The following is a 23,251-nucleotide window of genomic DNA, read 5'->3' as shown; positions in this document are numbered from 1 at the left end:
AAGGGATCAGGAGAATTTTCAGTTTATGCTGAAAGGCATAAAGCCTGTCCTTTTTACTAGAGGAGTTTTGATTGATGACCACTGTCGTAGGGTTTGGGAGATGCGTGTACCTGGCATTGTTTGGTAGGTATGTGGATTTTGCTTCTAGAGTAACGGTTAGTGAAGTATGTGGCTTTAGAATTTAAATTCAGATGTTTTTCCAATTAGAACATTCCATAAACGTATATTTGTTGGGAGAGGGAAAATATTTTTGTGAGCTTTCTGCTAAGGCCCTTATACAGATACTTCAGGTACTTGCTGTTTTCACGCACTTGGCATTCCTGCTTTTTTTTTTTTTCTTCTTTTGCTGTTTTTCATCAACTAAATTTTAGTCAGCCATATGGTTTATCAGTTTTGTTCCTTTCCAAAAAAGGAAACTCAATTTTTTTGTACATCATCATTTATAGAATACAAATGTTGTTGGTTGTTTTGTTTTGTCTTTTGATGGGGAAAAAAGAACTCAGCAGTTTTGCAAATCTTGTGAACCAAAGTTGAAGGTTGTCACTTTGTGCTCTGCTGTAGTTGGAAATAGTGCTCCTAGAACTGATATGCCAAGAGCATACAGGTGTTGGAATTGTGCTGACGGTGCTTTTGCAGGTGGCATTCTGATTTGTTTAAGGTCGTATGTGGAAATCTGTTTTGGGTGCTTTCAAACAGCTGTGTTATGCTTGAGGAGTGATTGCAGATTCTTTCTTTCAGTGCATCTTTTCAAAACGTTGGACTGAAATATTTCCACTCCAAGATATTAATAGCCTTCTATTTGTTCCTGAACTTATGAAACAAATATATCTTTCCACGCTACCACCAACAGCTTTTGCATCTGTCTTAACCTCTTAAGAATTCAGCTTTCATTGATGCTGCATGTCCTGTTCGTTGTTAGCTTGTTGTCTCCCTGCTGGAGTTTTCCTGCTGTGAGGTTGCTTTATCCTGTTGTGCAAGCCGCTTCCAAATGCTGGTATGTTAGCTGTTCAGCCACTGGGCTGTTAGAAGAGAAATTTGTTACTAGGGCATCAGAAAGTGGTGTGTGTGTGTAGATGTATATAAAATAATAATATAAATATATTACACATATATGATTATTCCATCCCAGTTCTTTTATCAGCTGTAAAGGTCATAATGTTTCTGTCTCCAAAGCTCTGTAGAGGATTCCCTAGGTGGATACACATGTTGTGGACCCCTTATTATTTGTGATTTTTTTTAGTTGTATGAAATAATATGCAGAACTTTGAGTTTTGCAGATTTTCTTGTTTGAAAGTGGTTGGCTGTGGAACTGGAAAAAAATAGATTTTCAGAAGTGCACAGCTGGAGCAGCTTTTTCTTTTTTCCTCCTTTTTTTTTTTCCTTGCAAAAATTACATCCCCCGTGTCAGATGGAATTGAGAGAAAGTGATATGGCAAAGAAGAAAAGGAGCAAAGTCCTTTGGGACCCAGAAAGATGCTGTAGTTTGGGATTAGCTTCCAAATAGATGCTCAGCTTCATGTTTCCATTCATAAGGGCTGGGGGCAGGGTGAGCATCTGTCTTGATGTGGGGATTTCAAGGGAGCTGAAGCAGCATCAGCATCAAGGCTTGGTCTGTGCATCTCTTCTGCTTGATTTAGATACTGCCTTCTGAATGGAGAAGGCTATACTCCTACCTATTTCTGAATTTGCACAAGGTAAAATCTCCAGTCTTTCTTTCTCTCCCACTTTGTGAGGTTTGTTATGCAAATTTCAGAGGTTCTCAAAAGTGTTTCTGGGTATTCCTGACAGGTTTCAGCTTCTGAAAAGAGTATCTTTCAGGTTTCAACATAGATATGTTGAGATTCAATTTGGTCTCTGAAATTGAAATATCTCCTTGTTTGACTCTCTACCAAGATCAGCCTTTTCTGTTTTTCTCCCTGATGAGAATTGGGCTGACGCTTTATTTATTTATTTATTCATTTTTAGTAGTAGTAGTGTAGGCTGCACACTTCTGGTACCATCTCAGTTTCCTTCCATCTGGTCTTTGGTTAGATTATTCATGGAAAAAAATTTAATGCCCCTCTTCTTCTAAAGTCAGAGCTGCAAAATAGCAGTTCTGAGCTCCTCTGTACACTGTTGTTTAAGGGTTTTTTTTAATGGGTTTAAGGGTTGTTTTTATGGGTTCTCAGATCTGCCTGAATATACTGTGGCTATACTGTTAGTCACCAAAGGTGACTTTTTTCTTTATCATACCCAGAAATATCTCATGATTTCAAAAATGAGCACTAAGATGGTGGCTTCTCTAATCCAGTGGTCCTGCCTGGTACATGTGGTTCTCTTGTAATGTTTTTTCTGGTATTCTGTAGGTTGACACCTGCTGACACAAATGACTAGCGTACCACTGCCTAGACTGCTCTGTACAGTCAAACTGCCATGAACACTATGGAAATTCTGAAGTCAGCTTTAGTCCTAAGTTTTGATTAAGTAGTCTGGCTCTTATATTCTCTCTCTGCATGAATGCAAGGTTGTCTTAATTCTGCAACAGCTTGAAACACCTTAGAGGTCAACTTATCCTTTATGTTATGTAAAATACAAATGCTAAAAGCAAAACGTAAACACTAGAATCTTCTTTGCCAATTATTTATTCAAATTCCAGCTTTCTGAATCTGTAGTCTTCCTGAAATACCTCACCTGAGTCTTAATAAGCTGGATTTGAAAATCCAGCAATATGAAGGAATATCAAAATGACAGTGGTGTTTTCTTCCATTGGACTCCGTCAATGTGAATTCACTACCTGTGATTTTTTTGTTTGACTCTTTAACAGTGTCTTCTGCTGTAAAGTATCAGGGATCTTGAGGAGTTTAAAACATAGCACAGGAAACTTTGGATATGGTTAGTCCTTCATGCCCCATGTATCCAGCATCTTTGAATCTAGGAATTAATGTTACACACATGCATTTGTGCATCAGAATTTGCAGTACGAGGAACATCAGTAGGCAATGAGGCTGTATCCAGTAACCAGAGAGGCTGAAGAGCATCCTACTAATGTTGTTTACAGGAATGAAATAATTCTGCATTACAGAATTCTTTATTAAACACTTGTAATAGGTTGCCAGTTTAACTCCTTATTTAATGTGTTTAAATACCATCTCAATTAATGCTAGAGCTAGTTTGAACAGAAGTAAAATAAATTTGTCAAATGTGTTATTTTACCTTTCTTGGTATCTGTCAAATAGTATCTTTGACAAATAGTGCTTGATCACTTAGAACTTAAGAATTTTGCAGAAAAATGTTGATCAAATGAATCATTATCCTAACACTAGGAAAATTTGCTGGATAGTTTGACTATTCTTCAGATGGTTATTGTTTTTAATTCCCTGGTTTGTTTTCTTTTATTCCTCTTTCACTCCAGTTGTTTCTAGTGGAAATTACAGTATGCAAATTTTATTTTCAGTATTTTCCCAGCATTATCTGGAACTCAGATCTGTCCCCTCATTTGCTTCCATGTCTGTTTGGTCTTTCCTGCAATCTTTTCCTGCTGTGCTCTTCTTTTGCTACCATCATCTTTTTCTCTTCTTTTCTCATCCAAACAGTAGCCAGAAAAACAAGTTTGCCAGTCGCCTCTGCAGAAACCCACATTCAGAATTTTGTTATCTCGCCCTAAAGCCTCCTGGCTGCTATTTGCATATAGGCAGCTGGAGGAAGATGCAGTTCTAAACTTCCTTTGGTTTGCTAGATGTTTGTGTTATATTTCACCTTTTCCTTAGTGAATAGTGTCTGTGTTTCTGTGCAGCGTTTTCCCAGGCAGGGTGACAGGGAACTGACCTCATTTGCTTCGGTTCCCCTCCTGCCCGCTGCTTCGTCGCTGTGCCGGAGTCGGTGAGAAAGGACAAGGCTTTGTTCAGCCTCGACTGCTGCAGCTTGGAAAAAAACTGGGAGCTGAGCGGGATACTGAAGCTAGCCGTCCGCGGATTTGGAGAGACAGCTCTTCACTGATTTGTGCTTTGCAAGTTATCTTTATAACCTTAACAGCTGGAAAATCAATTTTACTTTAGCTTTTGTCAAAGCTTCCTACCTGTCCTGGTCAAGTGGTTTTTTAAGCCCTTTAATAGGCTGGTCTATATGCAAAGAATGAACATTGTACTCTGTGGTTGCTCATTCTCTTATTTCAAGTGTCATTTACTGGAATCTGTCTACCTTTGCCTCCTGTAAAATGTAAACTGAATTACAGATATATGATTAAATTAACATACTGTGTGTGTGAGGAGTAAGAGACTATATCCATAGTTACATTAAATCATAGATCTTAATATTTTAACTAAGATATTGTCTAGAGTATTGAGAGCACTGGTTGTATAAGAACAATTTCCAGCTGAGACAAAATGTGATTCTGTGCTAGGTCAGTGCTGCAGGAGACCATTTCACCTCACCTGGCAGAGCTGCTGCCCTATAAACCATGTGGCTGCTGCTTAAAAGACTCGGATGTGCTGTATTACTGCTCCTCTGGAATAGGGAGGTTTTACTAATTGGTAAATACTTGCGAGTCAGTGACTGCAAAAAATTGCCAAGCCATTCAACGAGGCTTTGACATCTCAGGTGCTCCACGTTTGCTTTTGTGTGTAAGCCTTGTCACAGTCACATTGTTGCATCTGGCACGCTTCGACTTAAAATTACTGTGTTAGTGTCTGAGACAGATTTTCTGCATGGATGTTTGTACCAAACCTCATGTATCTAGTATTGGTGTGTGCATTGTCTCTGTATACGTAGAGCATAGGATTCTCAGACCTGAGGCTGTTTATTATTTTATTTTACATTATGCATAGCAACTGAATTTGCTGTAGGCTTGCCATAACCCAAATCTAGAACACAAAATCAAAATGAGAAACTGTAAAACAAAACACAGCACAGGAAGCATGACAAGAAGTAGAATTAATCACTTTAATGTAATTATCTTTCCTTTTAACCTTGGATTCCTGGTGGAATTCCTTGTGTTTGGTGTCAATTTACATGAAGACTAGGAGCAGAAAGGCAGTGTGGGACAGGGTCAAATTTGGGAGCAGCATGAGGGATGCCCCTTGTAATCAGCTGGAACTGAGCAGTATGCGTCTCAAGGCCAGCTGCTGGCTCTTTCAGATTTTTCACAGTGAAATCCTCTCCTTTAGTCTTGTTCCAGAGCTGTAGCACTCGATACTAGTACATCCCTCTGCTTCCATCCCTCCCAATCTGTTTATCGTTTTTTGGCTGTATATTGCTCTTCTCCAGCTGTGATACTTGATTTTTATTCTATATGTGGAAGGATAGGAGAGAAGTAGAAGAAGGGGTATCTAAAAGTGGTATTTGCTTCTATTTTAAATAAAGCTTAACATTTTTGGCAGCAGAGAGACACTGTAATAGAAACAGGGAGACAGACTAGAGAGAGTTTTTGGAAACATTGTTTGTGTTTCACTCTGGTTCAGAGTTTTCACTCCTAACATGCATTCAAAGTTGGTTAGCATTTTGCAGTTAAAAAGTCAAAAAGGAAATAACCAGTAACTCAAGAGTATAGTGATTCTTCAGATTTAAGACTATTACCTGTCCTCAGATAACATAGACATGCAGTATTCACATTGGCTGAAGGTTAATTAAATGCATGTCTAAACCCAGAATTTTCTCAAAAAACAGGTAGCTTCGGGAGAATACGATCCAGTGGACTAGGACGTTCTAACTGTAGTCAGCCTCTATACTGTATGGTTATGGGCAGCTCCTCTGTCTCCTGCCTTCCCCGTTAGTCTGTATAATAAAGATACCGTTTTGTGAAAGGTGATCTTGGACCATGCTTCTCCCGGAAAGGTCAGCGTTGCCCTCATCTGCCACAGTTGTGGCATTTCTGTCTTGCTTCAGTTTCTGCAATCAGGCAGCTTGTAGGATAAGCTGGATCAGCTCATAAATTTAACTGACTGATAATCATTTTTGGTGTATTAGTTCTTTCTTGGATCAACGTGCTGTGAATAGCTGGGGATATGGGGCCATCTTTTTTGGTTGTAGCCACTGACACTGACTTATGCTGGTTGTAAAACTGCATCCTGATGCTATTAACTCTCTGTAATACACTTTCTGATCCTTGATTGAGCACTATATAATATTATATTGCAGATGAGTAGTAGAAAAAGTTGTAGTTTTTTCTGCAACTAGTATCTCTGTGTAGTATAGTAACTGTATCTGTGAATTGTGAATGTCCTCTTAAACTGCGGTTTTCAAGCTCAGTTGGTTGGGTATCACATGCAGGAGCAATGCAGGAGCTCTGGGCCAAGCTAGCATAGGTGGAGCACGCTTCTGTCTCATCCTCTTGTATCTTATTTCATGTTTTCTCTCTCTCTCTCTCTCGCCCCTCACCCTATGAGAACAAATACCTCTTATTTATTAATGCAGAGCTCTGTCCTCGGACCTTGAATTTGTGCTTCCATCTGTGTATTGCATCTCCACAAGTCGGGCATTGTGCGATGTTGATCACGAACACTGAATACCTGCTCCCATACTTCGTCCCACCTTGCCTCTGCTCCTGAGCAACACCAAGCAGCAGTAGCTGCTTTTATGCAGCACAGTCAAAGGTGCTGTCAGGAGTTGCCATCATGTACAGACCTGGAGATTGAGTCTTTTGTTTTGTTTTGAGAATTCCTATTTTGGCAGCTGTTACTCAGGGGGAGTGGGGATCTTCTATTAACCTTCACCCTAGTGTATTCTTTCTTTACTTATGGGGGAATTGTTTTATACACTGAAGGAAGTGGCTTCTAGTCCCATCTTCGCATTTCCATATTTTATCTAGTACTTGTTGCAGTTTTTTAAAGTGCGTGGATTTGTTATTCCAGATCATGGATATAAATAGATACCAGTAGCAGGAGGCCTTATCAGCTGTGAGCAGCTGCATCTGCCTGTTTGCTTTAAGCCTAGGCACCTAAAGTGCAGATGAGCAGCAAAACTTGGTTTTCTGACAGGTAAAATTCATAAATGAAATTCTCTGGAATCTGTTGAGAGCTGTTGCCTCTGTGTTCAAAGTGAACTAGCACTGACCTTTTTGGGGAAGGCTGTCACCTGTTTACTGGAGCTCAGAGTTATGGTTCAGGGTGGGCTGTAATACTTTGAGTTTTTGAAATGCTGTATCTATATGGACTGTCATGCTTAACTCAGTAGGTATATTACTTGTATATGCTGGAGAGTGTAGAGATCCAAATCTGATTTCCTTCCAAATGTCATCTTTGTCCTCTTGGCAGAAGTGGCTTTTGGGGCATGCTTGGAAAACGCTTCAGCGGAAAGGATTTCAAACCTTGTATGGGGGATGTTGCAAATATTCTTCCTAATCAGAAGAGCTTAATTTTTGACCTCTGAACTAGTGTGTACACACCAATATTGGCCTTTCTGCCATCTAATTGTTACACCTAACACTTGATTTTCCGTATTCAGGTTACAAGTTATCCATGCAGAAATCTTGGGCTCAGACATGGAAGTAGTACATCTATTTTCGCATGGTTCAAACTCTGTACTAATAGACATAGCAGCTTTCTTCAGAGCTGTCATTGGTGTCTCTGTATTGTGCTCCCCGAATATGGGTTGCTGACAAACCAAGTTTAGAGGCTTTCTTGAGCCAGCCAGGGTCTACAGCTTAAAGGCTTGGACTGAAGCTCTAGTTCTTGCAAGACATGGAGCTGCTGATAGTAGCAGTTTTCCAGCAGAGATAAATGGAGCAACAGTAACAAGTAATATATACTTCTGCTTTGAAAGATTTATGGGCTGAGGTTTCATACGGGGTTAGCTCAGTTCTGGCTCTGTACCCCAGCTGAGAGCACTCCCAGAGCCTGCGGTGCTGCAAAGTGCCAGTGCAAAGGTACTGGGCAGCCTCTGAGCTTTTGCTTCTCTGCAGCTGGGGTTGCTGCAGAGCTCCGGGTTTTTCCGTTATCAGGGTACTCCCATCTCCCATTAGACTGGCTAATGGAGAGTTGACTTAATTTATTAATGCTTGATTGAAGGCCGCATCAAGTGGTGTCTGACCAAGCTGAGAATAAAATGTTTAATTCAGATGTTTTCTCCTGGGACGCTCAATGTTCACAACATTTATGGGAAAGATTGAGAAGGTAGATAATCTTGTACCAGGCTCAGCTGCAGAATTCATCTACCCTTGAATAATGGCTTTCTTCTCCAAAACAAACTCATTCAGTTCGATTCATCTGTTCTGTCTGTGCAGGTATATCTCTGTAGCGTGAACAGCAAATGCACTTTTTTTTCTTATTTTGCACTTCTAGGAAAGTCTATAGGCCTGTATGGTTTGTGTGTAGTAGGTAGTTGGACAATAGAGGTATTTTGTGGAAAATACAAACAAACTTTATTCGAGCTAAAAAGGGTAAGGATTTTTTTTCACTTCATGTGTTCTGATAAGCTTCCGTCGTCAAGTAGCAAAGAGATGCCTCAAAAGAGGGACATGTGACTAGAAGCAGGACTTACGTGTGGTGTAGCCTCCCGCAGGGAGCAGTGCTGATACTTACTGTGATGGCTTCTGAGGTGTAGAAGAGTATCGCTGTGTCCTTGGGCTGTGGTAGTTGACACAGAAGAAATTAAACCTTTTTGTTGGTTGTAAAATCTATTACCTTTTTACCATTTTTTTTTTCACATGGTCTTGCCAGATTTACTATGCCAGGTCTTAAGAAGAAGCGTGTCCTGTTGTGCAAGACATCTTTTGGTCACTTTAAAGAAGAGCTCACTGTTCACTAGTTTTCTCCTTTCAACTGGAATTGCATAGTCTCCCCAATCCTAGTTTTAGCTGTTCTAACGATTACAGTAACGTATAACAGACTGAGCAATGGTAGGTGATTGAGGCCTTTTTTCTTCGGTTCAGGACCTTGTGGTTGTAGACTTGTCAAAGTAACAATAATTCTTGTTTAATGCAAAGATAAAGGAAGAAAATGAATGTGGTGAATAAGAAAGTTCTTTATGCCTAGCTCATAGTTTCTTTTTTAATGTTTGTTGTCTTTGCAACTTTGGGTAGTTTCTAGTCGGGTCAGTTGCTTCTGTTCCTGGCTGGCAGAATCAGGAAGCCCGGGTGCCTTCTCCCGGGGCTCTAGCCGTAGCACCAGTGGCTCGGAGCCAGAGAGCTAGAATCAGAGCTAGTTTACTTTCATTTCCTGAGTGAAAACTGCGGTACTTCAGGTATTGAATCACAAGTGCATCAAGCACCTCTATCAGTGTTTCCAATTTGGAGTATTTTGCTGCCTTACGCAGTCAGATATATGTATTTATACGATCTTCTTCCCCTTCCCCAGGTTCCTGGTGTTTTTACTGAATCTGCATCTGGTACAACACAGCTGTTTCTCAGACTGCACCTACGCTTTTTGAGGTAAGAAGGAGATTGATATAAATGATGATTTTGGCCTGAGTAGCACGGTAGATGAGGATTTGGGGAGAGAATTCCTGTTTTGTGGGTTTTTGGTTTGATGTGTTGGTGAAAGACACAAAAAGCAGAGCTCTTGTGTGACTGAGGAGAACAATGTATTTCTATGTTATTAGACCTTAATGCTTTTTGCTTTCTTTATCTTGCTACTTGTGAAATGCTATAAAGTACAAGTTATCAATTAATGCCAAGTAGCGATGAATTTTCAGCAGACTTTTAACCTTGTGTTCTTCTTGATTTTTTTTTTTTTTTTTTTTTTTTTTTACTTCTCGGTATCGTCACCATGTTCTAAATGCATTTGAATCTGTGCCTGGTCTGTAGACTCTAGCACTGTGTAACGGTACTATAGTGAAGTACACCAACATGTACTCCTGAAAGACTGAGATACAGACAGATTGATTGACAGTCACTTTATCTAGCTCTTGGAGAAAATCTTCTGGATAGGAATGGATGTAATGTCCTGATTTATGGTGTAGCTATTAATATATTTGCTCTAAGCATAATTATTTTTTAACCCTTCTACTTTGTCCAATATGGTCTTCAGAGATGAACTTTTTGTACTACAATTATTTAAGGGATGGAAATACGAAGATGCAGCATTAATAATCTCCAAAGTGCACCAGTAATTATTTTTGACACTAGCTTGCTGTACAATAAAAAGCAAAAATGTTTATTATGGTTTAAGAGACTGTATTCATCAAGGGTCTGGTGGGTTTGGTTTATGTGTAGCTCTTTGTGTTTAGTGTGTCTACCTTTTGCTGGATTGGGCTTATCAGTGCTTGAAGGTGGTAGTATCTTATAGCCTGAGTATTGCATGTCCTGAGACAGGCATTGTAGAGTTCAGCGTGGTTCAGCTACCATGGGCTTAACAGGACAGAGGTATCTATGTTTAAGTTTGAAGTTTTATGTTAGACTTGATGTCACTTTCCAGCAGGGATAGACTCTTTAATCTCCTTGCTATCATGCTCTAGGGGAGTTGTCAGGACAGTAACATCTCTGCTGCCACTGTACCGTATAAGGCTGACTGCTGTTTCAAACCCAGTTTGTGCTTTTGTCCGGTGTCTTTCAGCACTGTGGAGTGCAGACTCAGCACCTTCCTGCAGGAGGCTTTACAGGATAGCGCTAACTGCTGGCACAATGTCTGGGCTTTGGTGCTGCACCACTTCCCATTGACTTGTGAATGTATCTGAGCTCCAGCATGCTCCAGAAAAGAGAGCAGATGTGGGTTGCAAGAAGTGAAGGGAAATCTCTAGCCAGCCAGACCTTTAGCTTGGTGGTAGGTGGGCAAGGTGACTGAAGAGGTTGAATCATACCTTTAAGAATCGGTGTGGAATGGATATTCTGCTCCTGAGAGTGTCTGGGAGAGCCTCCACCCTGACCTCCCCACAGAATTGCTGTGTTGAAAGGAGGGGGTAGGATTTCCCTTTGCTATCTCCCTCTTTGTTTCTATACTCCCTCCTTCCTTTTTTGTTCATAATTGTTCTTCAAAGAAATAACATAAAACCCCCTTACAAATTTTCATAATTTTAATAAAACAAAAGGGAGGTACACAGGAGCCTCATTCATCACCTTTTGTCCCCAGACTTGATCTGACATCTGAGACTACAGAGAAACTTTGGCAAGTGCAATGATTTCCCGTGTGGGGGTAATAAGAGAAAAAAACCTGTCAGTTGAAAACAGCAGGGGCTGCATTAGCAAATATAAATTAAACAGATGGCTAAGATACTGCAGCTGTCACTTAGAAGCTCCAGGAAGATCTTTAGCTTAGAGCTGCAGGAGGCTATTTTAAAAGGAAAGATGAAAACAACAACAAAGCAAACTTTAGCATGACCAAAGAGACAATAGTGGCATTCAGATGATTAGATGAAATTTACCCAGCACTGGTTTCTTTTCTTTTTTTCTTTTTTTTTCACTTTTTCAAATCTTGGGACTCAAATTAATTGATGATCAGCTATTATAAGATCACATTACAGATTTTCATACAGTGGAAACACCATTCCTGATTTCTATGTGAGATGCTCTCTCTGACGTGCTCCAGAGAGAGGGGATAAATGTGCTTCATATCATGCAATTGTGATCTTCTGGTTGTTTTAACAGTCTACAGCTGCTTCAAGAAAGCCTCCTTATGAAGGAATTGTTTGTTGCAGTGTAGTGTTAGAAATACTAACATTTTTGTGGAGGAAACATCTTCATTTAAAGTGTCTTGCATGTTCAGTCTTAGGATAACATTTTTCAGGCCCACTTTCTGCTCAAAAGTGATCTTTTTTTTCCACTTTGTGAAAAGAACTAATAAAAAATGTATCCAAGTATGTTGTTTTTAACCTGTCAGGTAAACTGGAGTTTCAGTGGTGTTTTTTGGAGACCAAAAAGCAGTTAATTCTCAAAATAGTGCATCTGTAATATATTTTCTTCAATAAGGGCTGGTGATTTGTCTTAGATACCTTGTGTGTAAGCAGACTGATATGCTGCCTTGACACATGTTTGAAGATTTGAATTTTGAAATAGGTGCAGCTGCATTTGAAGCCTGTCTTTCACATTCAAATAAATAGTGTGCACAAACAAATTCCTAGACATGCTGATTGATTTCTCTTTCAGAGTTCTGCTTTTTCTTTTTGCTTTACTGCAGAATTTTTCATGTTTGTTTATTGACTTTTTAAACACTACTTAAAATGCAAGAAGTTCTGTATTTTGATAACACTGCAGCCCTCCATGCAAAATTAGTATCTCTCTCTTGCTGTATGCTTTTTTTCCAAAGTGTGTTGTTCCTTTACCATAAATATCTGTAGGTGCAATTAGATCCAGGTCTAATCTTCATCTATATAGATGATTTGGGAGCTGCAAAACTGCATGTCAGAAAACTAAATCTTTTCTTCCTCTGTATTTACCCTTACTCTCATCCCTATAAAGTTTGAGTAGATAAGCCACACCATACTCTGAATGTTACCGAGCCTCCATGCTGTTGGACCAGTGCTAGAACTAGGAAGTTCACAATTAAGACATAAATGCTCCTTAGCTGCTAAATCTTTAACCTGTTCTGGACTATTTCCTGATTGTAATGGTTCCGGACACAAATCGTGAAAGGAATCAAATTTCAAGAGCAACAACTCAAACTCATTTGTATGAGCTTGCCGAAGACACGTAGCATCGGTCTTGCCATACCGTTCAGGGTTGCTTACGCTGGCTTAGTGAGTAGAAATGGGTTTCTTGTTACTTAACTGTGTTATTTCTTTTGTGCTGGCAGTTTCATGCTTCAGTGTAGAACAGTGCAGCTGATCACACCACATAACTGTCATTTCTACCCTGGAAATTTCATTTCTATCTTGCAGAAACTTTGGAGCAGTTATGTAATTTCATAAAGCTAAGAGGGAGAAAGCCTCAGCCAGAGTATATGCCTTTGCTCCCGAGGAAAAATGGAAGAAACAAAGTTAGCCTTGAAGTGTACTTGAACTGGAGAATGATAAATGTGGGATATCTTTGGCAGTGAGGGAGGGACGTTTCAGAGTACGTGACCTTCCACTGGGAAGCCTGGCCTCATGCTCTGCATGTTTGTTTTGAGACTTCTGCTCCAAATGCTTTAGCTAATGCTCCCTGCCCTGGCACCGTGCTCGGGAGGGGAACAGTGCTGGGTAGTCAGGGCCCAGGGCATACAGCAAGGTTATGTGTTTAATTCTGCAGATTTGTCAGCTCTGTTTTCAGGAGGAAACTGAGAGATGCATGAATAGGAGGTGGTAATTGAGAAGAGATAAAGAGGAAGAAAGGAAAAAAGAAAAGCAGTAAAGTGACAGAATCACTGGGGCAGGATAGCCTTGCTGAAGCTTTTTTTTTCTTTCTTTCTTTTTTTCTTTTCCTGCTGAATAGTCAAAAGGCAAAAATGAACTTTTCCAGCTAGATCTATCTAATGGTCATATTCGGTCCTTGATCTTCATGCAGATATTCTGGTGATATCAGTGGCAGTACTGCTCTGGAGGATGGTATATGGCTGTTACGCTCTAGGTAGAGCAATTTGATTGTAAGCGGGTGTGTAGCTCAGATACAGTGTTAGAGATAATGTCTTAGATTTTTTGAAAGAAGGCCATGACATAAATTTGCACATGATATACAGTGTTAGTATCTAACTCTTATTGATTAGGGACAGCTGCTTACATGCTGAATGGATGCTAGTGGGAAAAGGAAATCTGACCCAGCACTGTTCTGTGCTGTCATGAAAAGAAAGTGCTTCTTAACTGGAAGCAAGAATGCCTAGCCTTTTAGTGCTGCAGTATTGCTCTATGGCTTAGCTAATGTGGAAAATATTTCATGTATTTTAGCCCTCATTTGAACCTTGTTCTTTTTAACCCTAGTCCAGAATTGACAAGTCTGTTTTAGGCCAGTGCTGTTCTTCAAACCAGATAGAGAGGTACGTCAGTGACTGAGCAAAGATTGCTGAGAACGTGTAAGGATTATAAATTAGTACCTCTTGTTTTACTTATAGTTTGAGATGTCACATAAATAATTCTGAGCTGTAACAAAACAGTGCATTGAGTAGTTCTGATATGTGGGCTGTGGATTCTACAGTGGTATTTTGGTAAATAATACATTGCTGATTCATTTATGTAACTAGTCTTTATGATTTGTCCCATAATAAAGAGAAGATGGGGTTTCATGTTTAGTTTCACTTCAGAGCAGATTAAGATTTACTTTTCAGTGGAAAGCAGCAGAATACATGTGCTTAAATTGTGGTAGTGTAACCTTTTTTCGTGTGGAAAACAAATTTTCAATATTGTAAAATAACTTACTTCCCTTGGCAACTTCTGTCTTTGGATTTTGCACTTCAGTCCAGATTCAAGCGTGTCTGACCTGAATCAGTTGTGGAAAAACATTTAGCTAATTTGTGACCTGCTATAGATTTGAAATATGGTTCTTCCATAGTACTTGTGCTGTATTGCATAGCTCTGGTGCCATGCATGTTGGAAAACTCTGTGATACAGTAGATGATGTGGAGAGACTCCCTTCTAAAATAAATACAGGTCTCTGTTTGGAGAAAAGCTTTCCACAGATGTGAGACAGATGATCTTCTCCCTGTGTAAACAAGCCCTTAGCTGATAAGATTTGGTGCATGCTTCTAGAGAGGTGCGGAAAAAAGTGAAGAGCGAAATGTAAACACACCACTGCTGGCAGCTGCCGGCTACCTTAAGAAGCTCGGAATAAGACTAAACAGGTCTAGAAAACGGGGCAGCTAGTCATTTGGGAACCTGATGTGATGGCAGCTCTCCATCTTTGTTGGGAGATAAAGAACAGTTGGATAGCTGATGGGGTTTTAAACTTGAGTGAGAAAATGGGAAGTTTCAATAGAAAATGGTGATAATTGTACAGGTGAAAAATTACTCTCCTTTCTATCACATGAAGTGGTTTCTTGTACTGTAGTTCGTGTTCTTTACAGCAGTATAAATTGCATCTAAGCATTAATTCTAGTGCTGTTAATGTTATGTCCTTTTAAGTTTTGCAGAACATACTTGACCAGTATGCCACCAAAAATGTGCTTCTGCCTGCATAGCTTTTCTTTTACCAGGAACTGGTACTAGCAGTTCTGGTGAAAGAATTTTTCTTCCCTGTGTAAACCACATCTCTAACAGGCAGATTTGCTAGTATAGCTATTTTAGCAAAGCCTTTCTACTGTAGAAAAGACCTTATTGATAATACTGTGAGGTTCCCACAGTAGATGAAAGGCACAATACAAAGGGCTTTACAAACATGAATTAAGCTTCACAACACCCTTGTAAAATAAGTTATTCTTCCAGCTTGCCAATGGCTAGTTTCTTTTAATATGGGATGTTTTGTGGGGATGAGAGGGAATGGTGGAAGATTCAGAGTTGGGGGAATGAATATCTGATAATATTGATAAGTTAAACAAATTTCTAACCTGCTGGAATTCCCTGCCATCCCCATCTTAAGTTTAAAATGACCTGGCAAAATCGATATTAGAGTATCAGGTGCTCTAATGTGAGATTTATCTCATCTTTGATAGCAGGAGGAACTCCGTGATGTTTACTTATTGGCAGTTGGTAATTCCATTTTTTCCTGACAAACCTAGAGTCAGCTTTTGCACATGTGATGTTCTCATTAATGCTGCTCTTAACTAGTGTTCTCTCTGACATGTTTGTATTAGACTCTTGCATCAGCTCTTATAATTTATGTAGGTTAGGGTTATGAGCAGGTTATACATTTCAGGAATCTCAAAAGGAATTGAGAAAAACAAAATCATAGATTTAGGCACAAAAATCACTTTAAAGTCATTCAGAAGCTAGAATTGCCTGATACTGAGGTTCCCTGTTTGTCTTAGTTCAGCCATTGCTGTGCGTTAATTATCTGCAGTCTTTAATGACATGTTCATATTCTATTTATTCCCCTTCATCTGCTAGGGAATAAGGAACCTACAACCTGGTAGGATGTAGGTTAATTTTTTCCTTTACCATCACCAGCATCACTTCTGAATTCAGTCGGTAAACTCTTGGGACAGGCCCATGCATTTCTGCAATTCTCTGTTAAATAGCATGTCCAGGATTCTGTATTAATAAACCTATCAAGAATTTAAGCAAACTCTGCAATTTCTCCTCCTTTCAGCTCAAGCCTTCATGGGGCGGTATATGTTTTCACCAGCAAGATGACTTTTCTCATTGAGTGCAGAGAGGGACTGACTTGCTTCTGGAAAAACTAGCCCAGATCCAGTAAAATCTGGGAAGTGGTGGAGACATCTGGGCTGCCTGCGCTCCCTGTCCTAGCCCTTCTTGCGTGCCAGAGGAAGTTCCAGTAACTGCTCTGCAGTGTGCTTGATCCTCCAAGAGCTACTTGATCTATTAGCAGTATTTTTGTGCTCTGTTTCCACAGCAACAGCACAAACTTTTCTTTTTTTTTTTCCTTCTCCTCTCAAGGTGACCATTGCTTTGAGAATTAGACCTGTGGAAGAAGCTTGGCCTTCTTGTCCCCTATTGAGGTTTCAGCTTGCAGAGGTCAAGAGCGAGAGGAGTAGGATGGGGAGAGTGTGACTCGTGGTAGAGTTGATGTGATTATGAAGTGACAGTGGAAGGAACTAGTCCTATTTAATTGCAGTTTTTAGTGTTGATAAAAAGATTTTATTGAAAATCTTGGCTTTCCCAAAGCTGTGTTTGCAAGTGAATGGCTTGGAACTGACATTAACAGCTATCATCATAGCGCTTCACATGTGCTCTCGTAATCATGTAGGACCTATGTCTCTTTCCATGCGTGTTCATGCACAGCATGAAACCAGATGTACATTTTTATATCATCTGCTCATAGACCACTTGTGTGTGTTGACATCACATTACAAAACTTAATCTTCTGTCACAACATTCATCCTAATATTGTAGGTAGGGAAAATGTTATATATTTAATTGCCCCACTGCGATAAGTATGCTGCCACTTGGGCTATGTTAAGCCGTGATACCACTTGTGATAGCAAGGCAGTGCCCTTCCAGCTGAAGTACATGTACCAGTCTCAATGTTTTCTGCTGCCTAGAAGACTAAGAAGCTTTCAATATTTGAAGTATTTTGATAGATCAGTAATTTGTTCTTTTTAGAGATGGCTGAGAGTAGAAGCATATGATTTGATACTGATGTCGTGCCTGGATTGGCTTTTTTGATCCATAGCTAAGAAGGTATCTCCCCTTACACGGGTGCCTAATGCAAGCCTAATTTGCAACTGTTTTATTTTCTTCTTCTCTGGTCTCCTGGCCTTAAAAGCTAAAACTGTTATCCTTTACTACAAAATAGATCATTTGTGGTCCTGAGCTCTGTGATGCTTTTCGTCTCCTTTACTCCTCTTTGCTTTCTTAGGAATGTATACCTTTATACTGAAAGTAGGGAACTTGGTGGTAAATGCTATTCTGCTTTTAACAGACTCTCTATGTTGTGGAATAATTGACAATGCTGTGCTTTTCATTTTGATAAGTCTGTTATTAATACTGGTTTCTGGAGTCTCCCTTCCTTTCACAGGTACTGCTTTAGATACTCGCTTTTATTATGTTACACCTTTGAGGGAAAAGCCTCTGCTTGATGACGGAGTTTGATGGCTCTTCATCACCAATACTCTAATTTCTAGTAGTTTTGAGTCAGGATGCTAGAAGTACTAAATTTCTCTCTCACCAAATGATAAGCAGGTGTGTTGATCGGCAAAATCGGTGGCTAATGAATGGAACCACATAACCTGGTTATCAGAGAAAGGCACATTGTTTACAGCCATCTCTGCAGTACAGAGGGCAGAAATTTACTGATCCCTACTTGCATAAAATGTAGAAAGCTGGTCAGGGTCAAGCATTTAAGTCAGAAATATCACATGTGCCCAAAAGGTGGAAATCAATAAAAAATCTTTTATAAATTTCTAATTAAAATAGCACATCTGGATGTGTTTATAGTAAAGATTTCGTCTTCAGTTTCCCTACTTCAAAAACGAAGAACATTCGAATACTGAAGCTTCTTAAAATGGAAAATAAATTTCAAGTCTTACATCACTTGGGTTCAATTCTTTCTGATTATATCTAGTCTTTTTGACTGCACATTGAAGAAACTATAACTTCCAGTTTACTTGAGAACTTGTTTACTGAAAGACCAGAATATAAAATTCTGTGTCTATTTAACATTCAGTAATTCACCATTAAGCTACTTGACAGAAGTTAAAATTTATGTTAATACTGACTTGATTAAACAGCACTCATTATCACTCACTGATTTGGCCAAATCAGTTCCCTAGCAGATGTCTCAATAAAGGAGCCATCCTACTATGGCATGTCCAAATTAAGTTGAGCATATTGCATTAACGTTCTGCACCTATGCAGCATCTTTCATTTCAAAGCGCTTCATTAGGTAACGTAACGGCCAATGCAAATTTGTACCTCTAAAGAGCTACAGGGCATTTTATAACTTCAACGTATCTCCCATATTACATTTTTTTCATGTTTAGTACAGAAGAATCATTTAGTGGTTTCTTCCATGGAAGTCAGTTTATGTAGCTTGCAGAAGGAGGTTCGAGCTAACCCTCCCTAGGCTGAAACAGATGCCTCTACAGACAATAAATATTTCAAACCACAGCTTTAAACCACTTTTAAATAATCCTTTCCAGCCAGTCTTAGAATCTCTGGTCCTCTTTCAAGACCCTCCTCTTTTATTTTCTTTTAAAATTGGTTTATTACCACAAAAGATACGTGTACTTTCCTATCTTTTATTTAACTCATTCCTCGGTGCCTATTGGGAGCATCACTATAAATTCCTTTTATGCGGGCTTTGCTGAAGTAACTGAAGCACAGAGATTTCTTTTTTTCTCCTCGTGTGCAGCGTTAGCCTCATACCTATGGGCTAAGATATTCCTCCTCAAACCCTCACAATTTGTTTTCATGCATTAGGTTACTTCAGTTTACATATGCAGGGAAAGCTGGTGCGAGTCATAAGTATGTATATGAAAATCTAAGGATTTTCTGTGTTCAATTTTTGTGCCTGGAAACGGTTGCTTTTCAGGCTTCTCTATCATCCAAAAATTCTAATATAGTTGTAGTGTAGTACAAAGCAGATATCTGACACATGACACCAAACAAAGTCACTGCCTTATTTTTTCTGTTTAAAAATTGAACTAATCATGTTCTGCATTTACTTAATGGTTAAGTTTATCGATCGTGTTTTACAGATAGTATAATTGAGAGCAGACATTGAAGGCAGTTTGCCCAAGATCCTAGTATTTCCTGTAACTCTGGTTGCATTTCCCTGATTAGATTTGGAATGATTTAATTAAGAACTGCATGTGATTTCATAGTTGTGTGATGCATCAAGTTTGTGGCTCATGATAACATTTAGACTCACCATTTCCCTCTGTGCATGCACCTGGCTGGATTTTCTTGTAACCACAAATCATTTCATTGCCAGATTTTTCCAAACTTAACATGATGCGAGCCGTCTAGTAAAGTTAATGTCCGTGTTATGTTTCAGGGTGAATAGTTCAGCTGGATTTCAGCCATCCTTGGGGGAAAAAAAAAAAAAAAAGGACTTTTTCCAAATACTAAAATTGTTTCTTCCGTTTGTTAACTCTTTACGTAATTCGAAGGCAGCTGAGGGGATTTAACTTCAGCGAAGCGTGTCGTGTTTCCAGGCCGACGGCGGGCGCTGCGGACGCAGGAGCGGCTGAGGGCAGGCAGCGTGCTGGGCGGCTCGTCCTTGCTCCCCGCACGTGCGGTTTGTTACGTGGAAAGGCTGGGCTTGTCAGAGCCCCGTTAGTCCTAGGCTCACGGGGCGTCTGCTGTGAATCGAGTCGAAGCTCCGTGGTTAGTACCGTGAGATGCCAGCTTGTAGGTGGAGTTTCCTAGGGGACAGCTTGCTCAGACCGTAAGACCTTGGAGGTGGCCAGCGGGTGCTGAGCCCGGCGAGCTGCGGGGCCCCCTTCGACTCTTGCATCCCTGTAGGCCGTCGGCTGCGTTGCTGGTGGGGAGGGCGGGATGGGAGAGCGCTCTGGGTTTGGTTTAGTGCTGGTGCTGCAGCATTTGACGGAAATAAAAGATACAGCAAGTGAGAAGTGGTGAGAGACCCAGCAAAGGTTTTTTTGAGCCATTAATGGTGTTTGTAGTGGAGTCCTCCTGTATTATTCATGCCCTTTGAGCTTTCAGCCAAGCGGAGCACTCTGCGCTGAAAGTGTGATACTAGCAGGTAAAAGGAAATTAACCCTGCGGTGATATATTGCAAGTTTCTTGCCAAAGTAGTGATTTGTACGATGTGTTGGGGGGTGGATTAGAAGCATGTCTGGAAGAGAGGAAAATGCAGATTTCAACTCTGAGCTGATCTCAGAAGGTTCTCTGAGTGCTCTGCAGGGAAGCACAGAGAGACCACTTGAACTATGTGCAAGTCCTTGAATCCCTCCCTATGTTATGCTTTCTAACCAACTATGTGTCCTGGGTTTCAAAAGAAGATTAGGTTTTGCAGCTGCAGGATGAGCTAGTGCTCAAAGTTTTCCAGATGATGCTATGGAAAGCTTTGCTGAACAAGGCTTTGGCATGTTAAGAACGACTGTAGTAGCCAAGACTTCCCAATTGGTTGCAGATCAGGTACCAGAAATCTGTCTTCCCAAGTTGAATCTCTAGGTCTATCATGTTTGTGACATGATTAACCTCTCCTTCCTACTGTTTCTAATTTATCCCATGGTTTTGTTAGAGTAGGACTGTGTGCCTGAGGGGGCTTTTAGGAAGGATTCAGAAACAGGCGGCTTTTAATGCAGTGGATCTATTTCAGTAATTGATCTGGGATATTTGCACTGGAGTGGTCTCTTACACTCAGCTTTTCCTCCCTATCCATCTCCCAGTTCCTCTGAGAATTCCCAGTGAGTATCCAGAATGTAAATCAGATTATTGCACTAGTGGAGAACAACCTCACTCAGCAGTTGAATTAAGAAAGGAGTGGAGCAAGTAGCTGTGAAAGGAAATTCTTTGCTGGTGCATAAAGTGAAGGATGTCTGATCTTTGAGTTACTGTATGTACCTTTTATAGATGGGACTACAGTATATTACCCTGGAGGCAGAAAAGAAAACTAAAGGTGGAAAACTCAGCACCTGTGCTGTGGGCTGATTAACTTCTGAACATAAAACACATACACTTTAAATTCAGACTCTTCCTTTCTCTTTCCCATATATTGAAAGTCATATTCCAGGATAATATTTTTAAAAGCAATTTATTGTTTAGAACCCTAAGCTGTTTGGCTTTAGGTTTAGCACCTAGGGTTTAGGTGCAAAAAAAGGTGAAAATTTCACCCTAGAAAGTACATGTCTTCAGGGGCTTTTTGTTTTGTTTTTACTTGGAAACAAGAATTTGAGGCATGATTTTCCATCTGACATAAACCTTAATAATAATTCTGTTAAAAAACTGTGCCGTGGTAACCAGCAGACCCTGAAATAAAGGGCCTCTGTGAACAACGTATCTCTGCACGAGCTGATGTATGAGCCATAGCACTAAAGACCAGAAGCAAAATGTTACACAAAGCATGGTGCGAAGTGTTAGCCTGGGTATCCAAATTGCTCTTGGAGAGGCAGCAGGGAGAAGAGTAAAAATTGTTACTCTTGTGAAGATCACCATGCTGGGACTCTGCTCTTGACTGTACAACCTTGTAACCCCATCTTGAATGTGGTGTTGCAGTTTTGCCCCTTGGACATCTTAAAGGCTAATAAAAGTTTCTTTTGCTAGCACCCGTATCAGCAGTACATACCACTTAATGCTGTTGAAATCCAAACATTACTCTATCAGTCTTTGATCGAGAGACTGTTGAAAGCTTAAAGTATGTCAAACATGTAATAGTTGAGCATTTAAACTCTTTAACGTTGGTTCAGCTACAGCTATTCATTAAAAACATTGCTAATGGCAGATAGTTTTATGAACTTTTTTTGGAACTGTGTTGGTCAATATGCATGATCAGTAATATATTAATATTATTATATTACTAATAAATATATATTATATTCTGGAGAAAAAGATAATACAAGTTCCAGAAAGTCTCAACTGACAGGGTTCAGCAGCCTGGGCTTTTCCACCTCTTGCCTATTTTTTTACATGATCAAGCCTTTTACAGGATCTCTATTCCTTGTGAATTTTCTGGGTGATTGCAAGAAATTCCTTTATTGCTTTACAGGGATGTTTAATCCTGCTGTAGGTAGTACTCGCAGATTCCTTATATGCTACTTAATTAAAGAGATCTCTGCAGTGTTACAGGCTCTTTAAAATGGCAAAAGCAAGTGTAGTCAAAAACAAAGCCCCGGAGACCTCCAGCTCAGTACGCGGTAGCCAGAGGGTCTCCCTTCCCTTTCGGCGACGGTGCAAGGGGGGAGTCACTCTTGGATTTCAGCGGAGCCGTCAGTTCCTCCTGCCGACAAATTGCGAAGGTGCCTGCCGAGCCGCTAGGGGTAAGGTGCAAGCCTGTGACTTTAAACAAAGAAGCTATGTGCTTAGCCTCCATTGCAGTTAGCGAAAGGAGATGGGACTGATAAATAACAGGCAGCAGTCCAAGGATGAGAGAGCTGGGAGACACCACTCCTTTCTGTCGGAAGGAGTGTGACAGGAAAGTCCTGCTCCGGACGGAGAACAGGTAAGCTTATCCTGGGAAATAAGGGGGAGGAACTGCAGGCACTGGGTTTCACATAAAGCATGCTGGCTCCATTTGAGTGTTCGGCATGCCTGCTATGCTTAATAACGTTGGTATTTAAATAGTTTTAACCAGGCTTTGAAGTTAGAGCCATGTTGAGTTAAGGTAGAGGTCAGTGTGTTGTAACTGTTGACTGAACATTGATAACAACTTTGTATGCTTATCGCGTATTTTTAAGCTATTTGACAATAAAGAAAATTTAGGAGTATGATTTTTATTTGAAAATTTAATAACTATGGCAGTTTTATGTGGCAAAAATTAACAAAAATTGTAGAAGGCCTAATGTAATGGAATCTGCTGTTTTTCTGCATCCATACTATTTTTATTCATGGCCTAATTAAACATGTGAAATGAAACTCCTGGGCCTAGATTTTGCTTCCAGTATACACAGAGGAGTCTGTATACTTGCATTTTTAAAATTTGAACCACGGTTATCAGGTGTTTTAAAGCAAGAACAATCCCAGGCAGCAGAGAAATAAGTACCTCTAGTGTAGAGAGCATAAGGGCTGTGCCTGGGAAACTGGTACAGAGCAACACTTTACACTGCAACCCCTCTGGGCTCTGGCAGCAGTGAAACGGAGGAAATTTTCGAGAGTATCAGTGTAGACAAGCCCAGTGCTGCTTTCATGGGAGGAATTGGTCCAGCAGATTTTATCTTCTGTTTAGGTTTGCTCTTCCCTGCTCATATCACACCTCCTCAGT

The 23,251-nt window shown here is 40.1% G+C and overlaps 1 protein-coding gene across 5 annotated transcripts in view; it reads left to right on the top strand.

Moving 5' to 3' along the window:
• The window catches only part of NDST2 (N-deacetylase and N-sulfotransferase 2), a 137,429-nt gene that overhangs the window by 42,596 nt on the left and 71,582 nt on the right, over positions 1 to 23,251 (top strand). For all 5 annotated transcript variants that reach the window (XR_009958920.1, XR_009958919.1, XM_062579878.1 and 2 more), the window contains exon 3: positions 9,267 to 9,340. The gene's annotated coding sequence lies outside the window, so the exon portion shown is untranslated. The remainder of the gene's footprint in view (positions 1 to 9,266; positions 9,341 to 23,251) is intronic.

Source organism: Rhea pennata, chromosome 7 (genome assembly GCF_028389875.1).
Source record: "Rhea pennata isolate bPtePen1 chromosome 7, bPtePen1.pri, whole genome shotgun sequence".
NCBI classification, from domain to species: Eukaryota; Metazoa; Chordata; class Aves; order Rheiformes; family Rheidae; genus Rhea; species Rhea pennata.
Note: the sequence above shows the minus strand (reverse complement) of the source record. Positions and strands in the feature narration are given on the sequence as shown.